Genomic DNA, 13,538 nt, shown 5'->3' with positions numbered 1-13,538 from the left:
AGATAACTATACCCAGCAAGGATCTCATTCAGATTTGATGGAGAAATCAGAAGCTTTACAGACAAGCAAAAGCTAAGAGAATTCAACACCACCAAACCAACTTTACAACAGAGGCTAAAGGAACTTCTCTAGGAAGGAAATACAAGACAAAGAGAAGACCCACAAAAACAAACCCAAAACAATTAAGAAAATGGTAACAGGAGCATACATATCGATAATTACCTTAAATGGAAATGGATTAAATACTCCAGCCAAAAGACACAGATGGGCTGAATGGATACAAAACAAGACCCATATGCTGTCTACAAGAGACCCACTTCAGACCTAGGGACACATACAGACTGAAAGTGAGGGGATGGAAAAGAATATTCCATGCAGATGGAAATCAAATGAAAGTGGGGTAGCAATACTCATATCAGACAAAATAGACTTTAAAATAAAGACTATTACAAGAGAAAAGGAGGGAAACTACATAATGATCAAAGGATGAATCTAGGAAGAAGATATAACAATTGTAAATATCTATGCACCCAAGAGAGGATCACCTCAATATGTAAGGCAAATTATAACAACCATGAAAGGAGAAATCGACAGAAACACAATAATTGTATGTGACTTTAACACCCCACTTACACCCAAGGAGAGATCATCCAAACAGAAAATAAATAAGGAAACATAAGCTTTAAATGACACATTAGAGCAGATGGACTTAGTCAATATTTATAGGACATTCCATCCAAAAACAACAGAGTACACTTTCTTCTCAAGTGCACATGAAACATTCTCCAGGATATATCACATCTTGGGTCACAAATCAAGCCTTGAAAAATTTATGAAAAGTGAAATCGTATCAAGCATCTTTTCTGAACACAATGCTATGAGACTAGATATCAATTACAGGAAAAAAACTGTAAAAAATACAAACACATGGAGGCTAAACTATATGCTACTAAACAACCAAGAGATCACTGAAGAAATCAAAGAGGATATCAAAAAATACCTAGAAACAAATGACAATGAAAACGCGATGACCCAAAACCTATGGGATGCAGCAAAAGCAGTTTTAAGAGGGAGGGTTATAGCAATACAATCCTACCTCAAGAAACAATAAAAATCTCAAATAAACAACCTAACCTTACACCAAAAGCAATTAGAGAAAGAAGAACAACAACAACAAAACAAAAAACCCAGAGTTAGCAGAAGGAAAGAAATCATAAAGATGAGATCAGAAATAAGTGAAAAAGAAATGAAGGAAATAATAGCAAAGATCAATAAGACTAAAAGCTGGTTCTTTGAGACGATAAACAAAATTGATAAACAATTCGCCAGATTCATCAGAAAAAAAAGGGAGAAGACTCAAATCAACAGAATTAGGAATGAAAAAGGAGTAACAACTGATACTGCAGAAATACAAAGGATCATGGGAGACTACTACAAGCAACTATATGCCAATAAAATGGACAACCTGGAAGAAATGGACAAATTCTTGGAAAATCACAACCTTCCAAGACTGAACCAGGAAGAAATTGAAAATGTTAACAGACCCATCACAAGCACTGAAGTTGAAACTGTGATTAAACATCTTCCAAAAAACAAGCCCAGGGCCAGTTGGCTTCACAGGCAAATTCCATCAAACATTTAGAGAAGAGCCAACACCGATCCTTCTCAAACTCTTCCAAAATATATCAGAGGGAGGAACACTCCCAAACTCATTCTACAAGGCCACCATCACCCTGATACCAAAACCAGACAAAAGTGTCCCAAAATAAACAAAATTCCAGGCCAATATCACTGATGAACATAGATGCAAAAATCCTGAACAAAATACTAGCAAACAGAATCCAACAGCACGTTAAAGGGATCATACCACATGATCAGGTGGGGTTTATCACAGGAATGCAAGGATTATTCAATAAAAGCAAATCAATCAATGTGATACACCATATTAACAAACTGAAAGATAAAAACCATATGATCATCTCAATAGATGTAGAAAAATCTTTTGACAAAATTCAACACCCATTTATGATAAAAACTCTCCAGAATGATGGCATAGAAGGAACCTACTTCAACATAATAAAAGCCGTATATGACAAACCCACAGCCAACACTATTCTCAATGGTGAAAAACTGAAAGCATGTCTTCTAGGATCAGGAACAAGATAAGGACATCCACTCTCACCACTCTTATTCCACATAGTTTTGGAAGTCTTAGCCTCGGCAATCAGAGAAGAAAAAGAAATAAAAGTAATGCAAATTGGAAAGGAAGAAGCAGAACTGTCACTGTTTGCACATGATATGATACTATATGTAGAAAATCCTAAAAATGCCACCAGAAAACTACTAGAGCTAATCAGTGTATTTGGTATCCTTGCAAGATACAAAATTAATGCACAGAAATCTCTTGCATTCCTATACACTAACAATGAAAGCTCAGAATGAGAAATTAAGTGAACAATCCTATTTACCATTGCAACTAAAAGAATAAAATACCTAGGAAGAAACCTACCTAAAGAGAAAAAAAGACCTGTATGCAGAAAACTATAAGACACTGATGAAAAAATCAAAGATGATACAAACAGATGTAGAGATATACCATATTCTTGGATTGGAAGAATCAACTTTGTGAAAATGTCTATACTACCCAAAGCAATCTACAGATTCAATGCAATCCCTGTCAAATTACCAATGGCATTTTTCACAGAGTTAGAACAAGAAATTTTACAATTTATATGGAAACACTAAAGACCCCGAATAGCTGAAGCAATCTTGAGAAAGAAAAACAGAGCTGGAGGATTCAGTCTCCCTGACTTCAGACTATACTACAAAGCTACACCAATCAAGACAGTATGGTACTGGCACCAAAACAGAAATATAGACCAATGGAACAGTATAGAAAGCCCAGAGATAAACCCACGCACATATGGTCACCTTATCTTTGACAAAAGAGGCAAGAATATACAGTGGAGAAGAGACAGCCTCTTCAATACATGGTGCTGCAGAAACTAGACAGCTACATGTAGAAGAATGAAATTATAACACTTCCTAACACCATAAACAAAAATAAACTCAAAATGGATTATAGAACTAAATGTAAGGCCAGACACTATAAAACTCTTAGAGGAAAACATAGGCAGAAGACTCTATGACATGAATCAGAGCAAGGTCCTTTTTGACCCACCTTGTAGAGTGATGGAAATAAAAACAAAAATAAACAAATGGGACATAATGAAACTTAAAAGGTTTTGAACAGCAAAGGAAACCATAAACAAGACGAAAAGACAACCCTTAGAATGGGAGAAAATATTTTCAAATGAAGCAACGGACAAAGGAGTAATCTCCAAAATACACAAACAGCTCCTGTAGCTCAGTATCAATAGAACAAACAACTCAATCCAAAAGTGGGCACAAGACCTAAATAGACATTTCTCCAAAGAAAGCATACAGACAGCCAACATGTGAAAATTTGCTCAACATCACTAATCATTAGAGAAATGCAAATCAAAACTACATTGAGTAATCACCTCACACTGGTCAGAATGGCCATCATCAAAAAATCTACAAACAATAAATGTTGGAGAGGGTGTGGAGAAATGGGAACCCTCCTGCACTGTTGGTGGGAATGTAAATTGATACAGTCACTATGGAGAACAGTATGGAGGTTCCTTAAAAAAACTAAAAATAGAACTATCTTATGACTCAGTGATCCCACTACTGGGCATATACCCTGAGAAAACCTTAATTCAAAAAGAGACATGTAGGGCTTCCCTGGTGGCACAGTGGTTGAGAGTCTGCCTGCCGATGCAGGGGACACGGGTTCGTGCCCTGGTCCGGGAAGAACCCACATGCCGTGGAGCGGCTGGGCCCGTGAGTCATGGCCGTTGAGCCTGCGCGTCTGGAGCCTGTGCTCCGCAACGGGAGAGGCCACAACAGTGAGAGGCCCGCGTACCACAAAAAAAAAAAAAAAAAGAGACATGTACCACAATGTTCATTGCAGCTCTATTACAATATCCAGGACATGGAAGCAACCTAAATGTCCATCGACAGATGAATGGATAAAGAAGATGTGGCACATAGATACAATGGAATATTCCTCAACCATAAAAAGGAGCGAAATTTAGTTATTTTTAGTGAGTTTGGTGGACCTGGAGTTTGTCATACAGAGTGAAGTAAGTCAGAAAGAGAAAAACGAATACCACATGCTAATGCATATATATGGAATCTAAAAAAACTGGTACTAAAAAAACAAAAAACTGGTACTGATGAACCTAGTAGCTTCCCAGGAATAAAGATTCAGATGTAGAGAACGGACTTGAGGACACAGGGGTCAAGGGTAAGCTGGGATGAAGTGAGAGAGTAACATTGACATTTATACAGTACCAAGCGTAAAATGGATGGCTGTTGGGAAACTGCTGCATAGCACAGGGAGACCAACTCTATGCTTTGTGATGACCTAGAAGGGTGGGATAGGGAGGGTGGGAGGGAGGCTCAGGGAGGAGGGTATATAGGGATATATGTATACATATAGCTCATTCACTTTGTTGTACAACAGAAGTTAACATTGTAAAGCAATTATACTCCAATAAAGATGTGAAAAAAAAAGGAAATCCTGGAAGAATTCAAAGTGGAAAGAATTAACTAAAGGAAAAAAATACTAAAACGAGGAAACAATATAGATTACTGGAAATAAATTATTGACATTTAAAACTTTGCAAGAACTTAATGGCACCATCTATGCTCCCCTCCCCCTTCATTTTCTTTTTTTACTTTTATTTTTTCTGTTGTAGTTGTTATTTCCAAGGGTAATTTATGATCATTATAACTATTTAAACAACATAAAGATGTAAAATGAAAAATTTTATGATATTCCCTCCCCCCAGCTGCATCTGCTTTAACCAAATGTTAATAGCCTAGAATTAATGATTTCTTTCCACTCCTTTTTTTGTCCATACAAAAAAGATATATATATACACACACACACATAGAACACATATATTCATATACCTTATATACCTACATAGAGGTTGTTTTTGGTTGTTTTTTAAAACTAGGATTACAGCATATATATACTCTATGTATTAAATTGGATTTTCTTTAGCCTATGCTCTCATTTTTCTTTGCTGAAGAAATTCAGCAAATTTCTTTTTTCACTTTACACAATGTAGAATTCCCTGTGGTGTGATAGATGTAGATCCAAACTCACTTTGAAAAATAAAGCTGTGTAATATTTCATATTATTTAGGCCTCACAATTTATTCAGCCAAATGATAGACATCATATAAGAAATGCATATCCACTTCTTTCTTAGGGGAAATATAAGATCAGAAATATGAAATCATTCTTAAAAGGGAAATATGAATTTTCCTTTTAAGAATGAAAGTTGAGCACTAAACCATCAGGTTCTTGCTAGCTCCATTCTCAGGGCTAAGGAGAAGCTGAAAAATAAGTGCTTTTAAGATTTGTTCTTAAGTTCCTGACACATAAGGAGAAAAAGGCAAGAATTTTCCTATAAACTTTATTTTGTACACATGTGTAGACTCTTTATAGAGCTTAGTTCTTTCAAACATTTTAGGAACATTGTTTAGATAATTGCATAGGTGGTCATAAAACAGTGGTTATTGTGAAAATTGATGATGATTTAAAAATGTAACAGCTAATGTAAATGATTCATCAGGAAACTTATTAAACCTTTCCTAAGGTCCATTGTATTCCAAATCATTTTGTCTTGGGGGTGTTAGATGAACAATGCACTTAGATATCTCTTACTGTAGTAGATTTAAAAGAAAGCAATTTTTGTCTGTAAACCCAAACACAATGCATTGTGTCTTTTGTTAGCATTTTCTTCCACAATACTTAAACCATTACAAATAACCAGCAATCAAAGCACTACTACATAGATCTTTATGTATTGCCACTTTACTCAAAGTGGGCTTCCTGAGTTAGAGAGGGTAGGCATTTTTTACTTTTTAATAGAGAGTGGCAGACTACCTTCCCTAAGAGATAAAGCAATTCATATTGCCCTGTCTGATCAAGTTGTTTTACTACTTTAGAAAGGGACATTAGGAGACACACTGGCTTCAAGCTGCCATCTTTCCAGCTGGCTTCTTATTTTAAAGTATGATATAAATAAATAGGTTAAATTATTCCTCTCTGGTCTTAATTTGCTGTTGAGATGAGAATTTAGAAATGGTATACAGTCCAGGGGCTTCCCTGGTGGCACAGTGGTTAAGAATCCGCCTGCCAATGCAGGGGACATGGGTTTGATCCCTGGTCCAGGAAGATCCCTCATGCTGCAGAGCAGCAAAGCCCACGAGCCACAACTACTGAGCCCATGTGCTGCAGCTATTGAAGCCTGTGTGCATAGAGCCCGTGCTCTGCAACAAGAGAAGCCATTGCAATGAGAAGCCCGTGTGCTGCAATGAAGAGTAGCCCCCACTAGCTGCAGTCTGCACACAGCAACAAAGGCCCAAAGCAGCCAAAAAAAAAAAAAAAAAAAGAAAGAAATGGTATACAGTCCAAACACAAGTCCTTATCTCCTACTCAGATTTTTTACCCATTTTTCTCCAAATTGCTATTAGAGATGAATGGGACTTGCAGGTCTAGAAGACAAACAGATGAACACAATTGCAAGATTAGCTGTTTCTCTATTTGGATCACAAGGAGGAAAACACCCCACATTACCTTTCATCGGGGCTCTTGATTATGTTGTGTTTTTCCATTAGGTTTTCTATCTCTTGTGATTTACCAGTTGATGAAGAATAAGGAGAACTATACTGTGGGGCTAGAGTGAGATGGAAGGAGAAAAAAATGAAAAACCAGCAAAGTAAAGCTTAGTTAGAATTCCAAGTTGTAATCTCCCAAGTGTCATATGCTCTGTGGGATCTAAATGAGTACTTACTGAATTTTCAGAGGCAATAAAAGACCTCCTTTGCTCCTACATTTAATAGAAGACCTACTTTTAACTGACAGATGAAGTTATACTCAATACTTTCTGTGCTGACTCTGGAAAGTGGTTTGTTGTGATTCTTCAGAGGATGGATTGAAAAAAAAATCCTAACTGATAAAATGAGACTTGGTTAAAACATTGGTTTTCATTTAAAAAATTATGGCCTGTTATATATCAAATGCTTGTATCCCCTCAAATTAATATGTTGAAGCCCTAACCCCCAATGTGATGTGTATTTGGAAACTGGGCCTTGGGGAAGTAATTAGGATTAGATGAGGTCATGAGGGTGGGGTCTTGGTCCAAAGAGATTAGTGCTCTTTTAAGGAGATACCAGAGACTGCTCTCTCTCTCTCTCTCTCTCTCTCTCTCTCTCCATGCACATGTAGTGAGCAAAGGCCATGTGGAAGAACAGCAAGAAGGCAGCTGTCTATGAGTAAGGAAGAGAGCTCTTGCCAGAAACTGACCCTGCTGGTACCTTGATCTTGGACTTCTAGCCTCCAGAACTGTGAGAAAATAAATTTCTATTGTCTAAGCCACCCAGTATGTGGTATTTTGTGGTTGTAGGGCAGAAGCAGCCACAGATGATACATAAATGAAAGGGTGAATGGTTATGGCTGTGCTCCAGTGAAGGGGCTTAGGGCAGAATTTGGCCTTCAGGTTGTAATTGGCCAACCTGTGTCCTAGACTATCCCACACCCTCACCACTCACCAGGAACATAAAAGCCACCATAATCTTCTCAGGGCAACCTCACCCAGAGCCTCATTATCAGAAGACCAGGTTTATCTTTGTGTTGTTTCATCCCATACAGGTTGTCTTAAAAGCCTATGACTTTCTGCTCATGACCAGTTACTGCTATGACTTCAACATGCCCGAGAGTGCCTAAGTAGTCTTGTCCTTAAGCCAATAACCAGTTATATTTTTTATTGTTTTGTCACATCATGATTAAACAATTCAACAGTAAACCCAATAGCCAAAAGTGGCAAATCTCTGGGTCATATTGTCTTAAACAAAATGGTCATTTAGGTTTATGAAGAGTAGAGAAATACCTGCATTTATTTTTCTCTGTGCATGTTTTGAATTGTCTTAATTACACTTAATTTACAATGAGTTTTAGTCTGAATTGGGAGTTTGGTGGAAAGTTCTCATAGACTGACCCTCATCCTAGAAGTGGCCTTTAGCAGCTGCTTTTCTTCATTCAGGTCTCTGTTTAAAAGCATTTTCTGAGAAAGGTCTCCTCTGACCACCTTATCTAATAGAGGACCACTTGTATCCCCTCAGCCAGCTTTATTTTTCTTCCTAGGACTTATCACTGTTTGACATCATATTATATATTCATGGATTGATTATCTGTCTCTAAGTCTAGAATTTAAACTCCATTGAAGACTTGTTTTTTCTCTTCACTGTTGTATCCCTCAGAACCATAAACAGTGCCTGGCACATAGTAAGTGCTCAATAAATATTTCTTGAATAAGTGAATGAACTAATTGGAGGCCAGAATTATTTCCCAAGTTTGAGTCCTTCTCTTGGACACCAACCTCGTGTTCCAGAAGCTCTGAATACAGAGTGCTGCTCTGTTCTGGCCTGTGTTCACACAGAGGTTGTAAATAGCCCATAAACCCTGGGTCTGAATCAAGGAACACTTGCCTGAAATTCCAGGGGTCAATTCTTCATGGATCCTCTGTTCCCATTGCCCACCTATATGCTCAAATGTCCTTTGTCTGAACTGTAGACCCCATCTCACCTCTGCTTCTAGCAGCTGATGTTTGCCTGTGTTTTTCACACACACCTTTTGGTCTCATGCTAGTTTACACTCACTCCCAACCCGGCCCAGCCAAATCCATTTGGCATTTTTCAAATGACGATAGAAGATATGGTATAGGTGATATATTTTAATTTTTGTAATGGTGTATGTGCTTTGATGTGTATTACAATATGACTCTCATATCACACCCATACTTTATAATAAACAAAAAACAAATTTAAGTAAAAAGATCACATACTGTATGTTTTTTTGTGTGTAATGTTGGCTTTCTATTTATTTATTATATTGAAGTATCGTTGATTTACAGTGTTGTGTTAGTTTAGGTGTACAGCAAAGTGATTCAGGAATACACACACACACACACACACACACACACACACACACATATATATACATATATACATATATATATATATATATATATATTCAGATTCTTTATATGTTATTGCAAAATGTTGAGTATAGTTCCCTGTGCTATACAGTAGGTCCTTCTTGGTTATCTATTTTATATACAGTAATGTGTTTATGATAATTCTAAACTCCTAATTTATCCCCCCACCCTTTCCCCTTTGGTAACCATGTTTGTTATGTCTCTGGGTCTATTTCTGTTCTGTATAAAAGTTCATTTGTATCATTTTTTTTATATTCCACATATAAGTGATATCATATGTTATTTGTCTTTGGCTTACATCGCTTAGTATGATAATCTCTAGGTCCATCCATGTTGCTGCAAATGGCATTATTTCATTCTTTTTATAGTTGAGTAATATTCCATTGTATAAGTAACAAACTGTATGAGTCTTTATTAAAAGACAGTCTGGAAGAGGTAGATTTATAGGGACAGAAATCTGTGATTGCCAAGGCCTGGGGGTAGGGGTGGATGTGGACAATAAAGGGGCCCAAGGGAAATTATGGGATGATAGAAATATGTATCTTGATTGTGGTGGTGGATACACAACTGTGTTTATCAAAATTTATCAAACTGCACACCTTAAAAGAGTGAATTTTATTGTATGTAGACTATATCTCAATAACCTGCCAAAAATTAAATAAATAGAATGAGTTAGTTTTAAAAAAATCCAATGTTAATGATGAAAAATCTGAAAGTGAAATTAAGAAAACACTCCCATTTACCACTGCAACAAAAATAATAAAATATCTAGGAATAAACCTACCTAAGGAGACAAAAGACCTGTATGCAGAAAATTATAAGACACTGATGAAAGAAATTAAAGATGATACAAACAGATGGAGAGAAACACCATATTCTTGGACTGGAAGAATCAACATTGTGAAAATGACCCTACTATCCAAAGCAATCTACAGATTCAATGCAATCCCTATCAAACTACCACTGGCATTTTTCACAGAACTAGAACAAAAAATTTCACAATTTGTATGGAAACACAAAAGACCCCGAATAGCCAAAGCAATCTTGAGAAAGAAAAACAGAGCTGGAGGAATCAGGCTCCTTGACTTCAGACTATACTACAAAGCTACAGTCATCAAGACAGTATGGTACTGGCACAAAAACAGAAATATAGATGAATAGAACAGGATAGAAAGCCCAGAGGTAAACCCACACACATATGGTCACCTTATCTTTGATAAAGGAGGCAAGAATATACAGTGGAGAAAAGACAGCCTCTTCAATAGGTGGTGCTGGGTAAACTGGACAGCTACATGTAAAAGAATGAAATTAGAACACTCCCTAACACCATATACAAAAATAAACTCAAAATGGATTAAAGACCTAAATGTAAGGCCAGACACTATAAAACTCTTAGAGGAAAACATAGGCAGAACACTCTATGGCATAAATCACAGCAAGATCCTTTATGACCCACCTCCTAGAGAAATGGAAATAAAAACAAAGATAAACAAATGGGACCTAATGAAACTTCAAAGCTTTTGCACAGCAAAGGAAACCATAAACAAGATGAAAAGACAACCCTCAGAATGGGAGAAAATATTTGCAAAGGAAGCAGCTGACAAAGGATTAATCTCCAAAACATACAAGCAACTCATGCAGTTCAATATCAAAAAAACAAACAGCCCAATCCAAAAATGGGCAGAAGACCTAAACAGACATTTCTCCAAAGAAGATATACAGATTGCCAACAAACACATGAAAAAATGCTCAACATCATTAATCATTAGAGAAATGCAAATCAAAACTACAATTAGATATCATCTGACACCAGTCAGAATGGCCATCATCAAAAAACCTACAAACAATAAATGCTGGAGAGGGTGTGTAGAAAAGGGAACCCTATTGCACTGTTGGTGGGAATGTAAATTGATACAGCCACTATGGAGAACAGTATGGATGTTCCTTAAAAAACTAAAAATAGAACTACCATACGACTCAGCAATCCCACTACTGGGCATATACCCTGAGAAAACCATAATTCAAAAAGAGTCATGTACCAAAATGTTCATTGCAGTTCTATTTACAATAGCCAGGACATGGAAGCAACCTAAGTGTCCATTGACAGATGAATGGATAAAGAAGATGTGGCGCATATGTACTATGGAATATTACTCAGCCATAAAAAGAAATGAAATTGAGTTTTTTGTAGTGAGGTGGATGGACCTAGAATCTGTCATACAGAGTGAAGTAAGTCAGAAAGAGAAAAACAAATACCATATGCTAACACATATATATGGAATATAAAAAAAAGAAAAAAGAAAAGAAAAGAAAAGAAAATGGTCAGAAGAACCTAAGGGCAAGATGGGAATAAAGATGCAGACCTACTAGAGAATGGACTTGAGGATACGGGGAGGGGGGAAGGGTAAACTGGGACAAAGTGAGAGAGTGGCATGGACATATATACACACTACCAAACGTAAAATGGATAACTAGTGGGAAGCAGCCGCATAGCACAGGGAGATCAGCTCGGTGGTTTGTGACCACCTAGAGGGGTGGGATAGGGAGGGTGGGAGGGAGGGAGATGCAAGAGGGAAGAGATATGGGGACATATGTATATGTATAACTGATTCACTTTGTTATAAAGCAGAAACTGACACACCATTGTAAAGCAATTATACTCTAATAAAGCTGTTAAAAAAATAAAAAAAATAAAATAATCCAGTGTTTAATTATAAACATGGTATGTAGCTCTGGTAAAAGGTGGTAGGCAAATGATCAGAAGTTGTAAAATAGTGTATTTAATGATAATTTCAAAACTGGAGCATTGCTTAGCATTGCATCAGAGCATTACTTAGAATATTTTTGTCTCCCTTTGTTTCTCTATTTCAGCTGTGGACTGAACATCATTTCACGTCCCTATGGCCTAATCTGTCTCTTCCTCCAGCCACCACTGCTATAATCAATTTCATAGGGCTCTGACCAGTTACATGCGTGTGCAACTCAACTGTGTCTTGCCTCAGGCAATGAAACCACTTGATTCTCACTGATGTGTACTCCAGATGCATATGAGAGATTACTTTGTGAGGCAAACTGTGTCCAACCTGCAGGGTGGAGCCTGGAGCTAATTGCTTTTCCCTTCCCCTCATGAAGTTCCTGAGACAATCCTGTAGGATGGAGCAGCCAGCCCCCTGTACCGCTGGCCTCTTTGTTCTGTCTCTCTCTCCCTTCCGCTTTTGCTCCCCCTTTCCCTTATTCCTGCTCCCTGGGACTGCACTCTCCCATAAAAATTTTTCTTCAATTGTGGTAAACTACACATAATATAAAATTTACCATCCTAATTGAGATATAATTGACATGTAACTTCATATTAGCTTCAGGTGTACAGCATACTAATTTGATATTTGTATATATTGCAAAATGATCGCGGCAGTACGTCTAGTTAACATCCATCACCTCACATAGTTACAAATTTTTCTTCTTGTAATGAGAACTTTTAAGATCTGCTCTCTTAGCAACTTTAAAATATATAATACAGTATTTTTAATTATAGTCACCACATTGTACATGTTGGAAGTTTGTACCTTTTGACCACTTTCACCCATTTCCCCACCCCCCACCTCCTGCCTGGCAACACCAATCTGTTCTCTGTATCTATGAGTTCAGTTTTTTTTTTTTTAATTTCACATATAAGTGAGATCACACACTATTTGTCTTCCTCTGTCTGACTTATTTCACTTAGCATAATGCCCTCAAGATCCATCATGTTATTTTTAAATGGCAGGATTTTCTTCTTTTTTTATGGCTGAATAATATTGCATTTTGTGTGTATGTGCATGTGTATCACATTTTAAACCATTTTTAAGTGTACAGTTCTGTGGTATTAAGTATTGATACATTTATATTGTTATGCAATCATCGCCACCATCCATCTTCAGAACTCTTCATTTTACACAACTAAATCCCTATTTCCATTAAATGATAACTCTTCATGTCAACCCCCACCCCTGCCCCAATAAAGTTTTGTTCATTGATTTTGCCTAGGTTACTACCTTCTCGGTAACCCACACCCAAACTCAATTCTACACCTAGCCTGTCTTTGTTCTTTTCTTTTTCTAAAAAACATATTTTTTATTTATTTTTGGCTGTGTTGGGTCTCGGTTGCTGCGTGCGGGCTTTCTCTAGTTGCGGTGAGCGGGGGCTACTCTTTGTAGTGGTGCATGGGCTTCTCATTGCGGTGGCTTCTCTTGTTGCGGAGCATGGGCCCTAGAGCGCGCGGGCTTTGGTAGTTGCCACGCATGGGCTCAGTAGTTGTGGCTTGTGGGCTCTAGAGTGCATGCTCAGTAGTTGTGGCGCATGGGCTTAGTTGCTCTGAAGCACGTAGGATCTTCCTGGACCAGGGATCAAACCCATGTCCCCTGCATTGGCAGGCGGATTCTTAACCACTGCGTCACCAGGG

The sequence above is a fragment of the Hyperoodon ampullatus genome (genome assembly GCF_949752795.1).
Source record: "Hyperoodon ampullatus genome assembly, chromosome: 6".
Taxonomy (NCBI): domain Eukaryota; kingdom Metazoa; phylum Chordata; class Mammalia; order Artiodactyla; family Ziphiidae; genus Hyperoodon; species Hyperoodon ampullatus.
The sequence above is the reverse complement of the archived record's forward strand: the minus strand, read 5'-3'. Positions refer to the sequence as shown.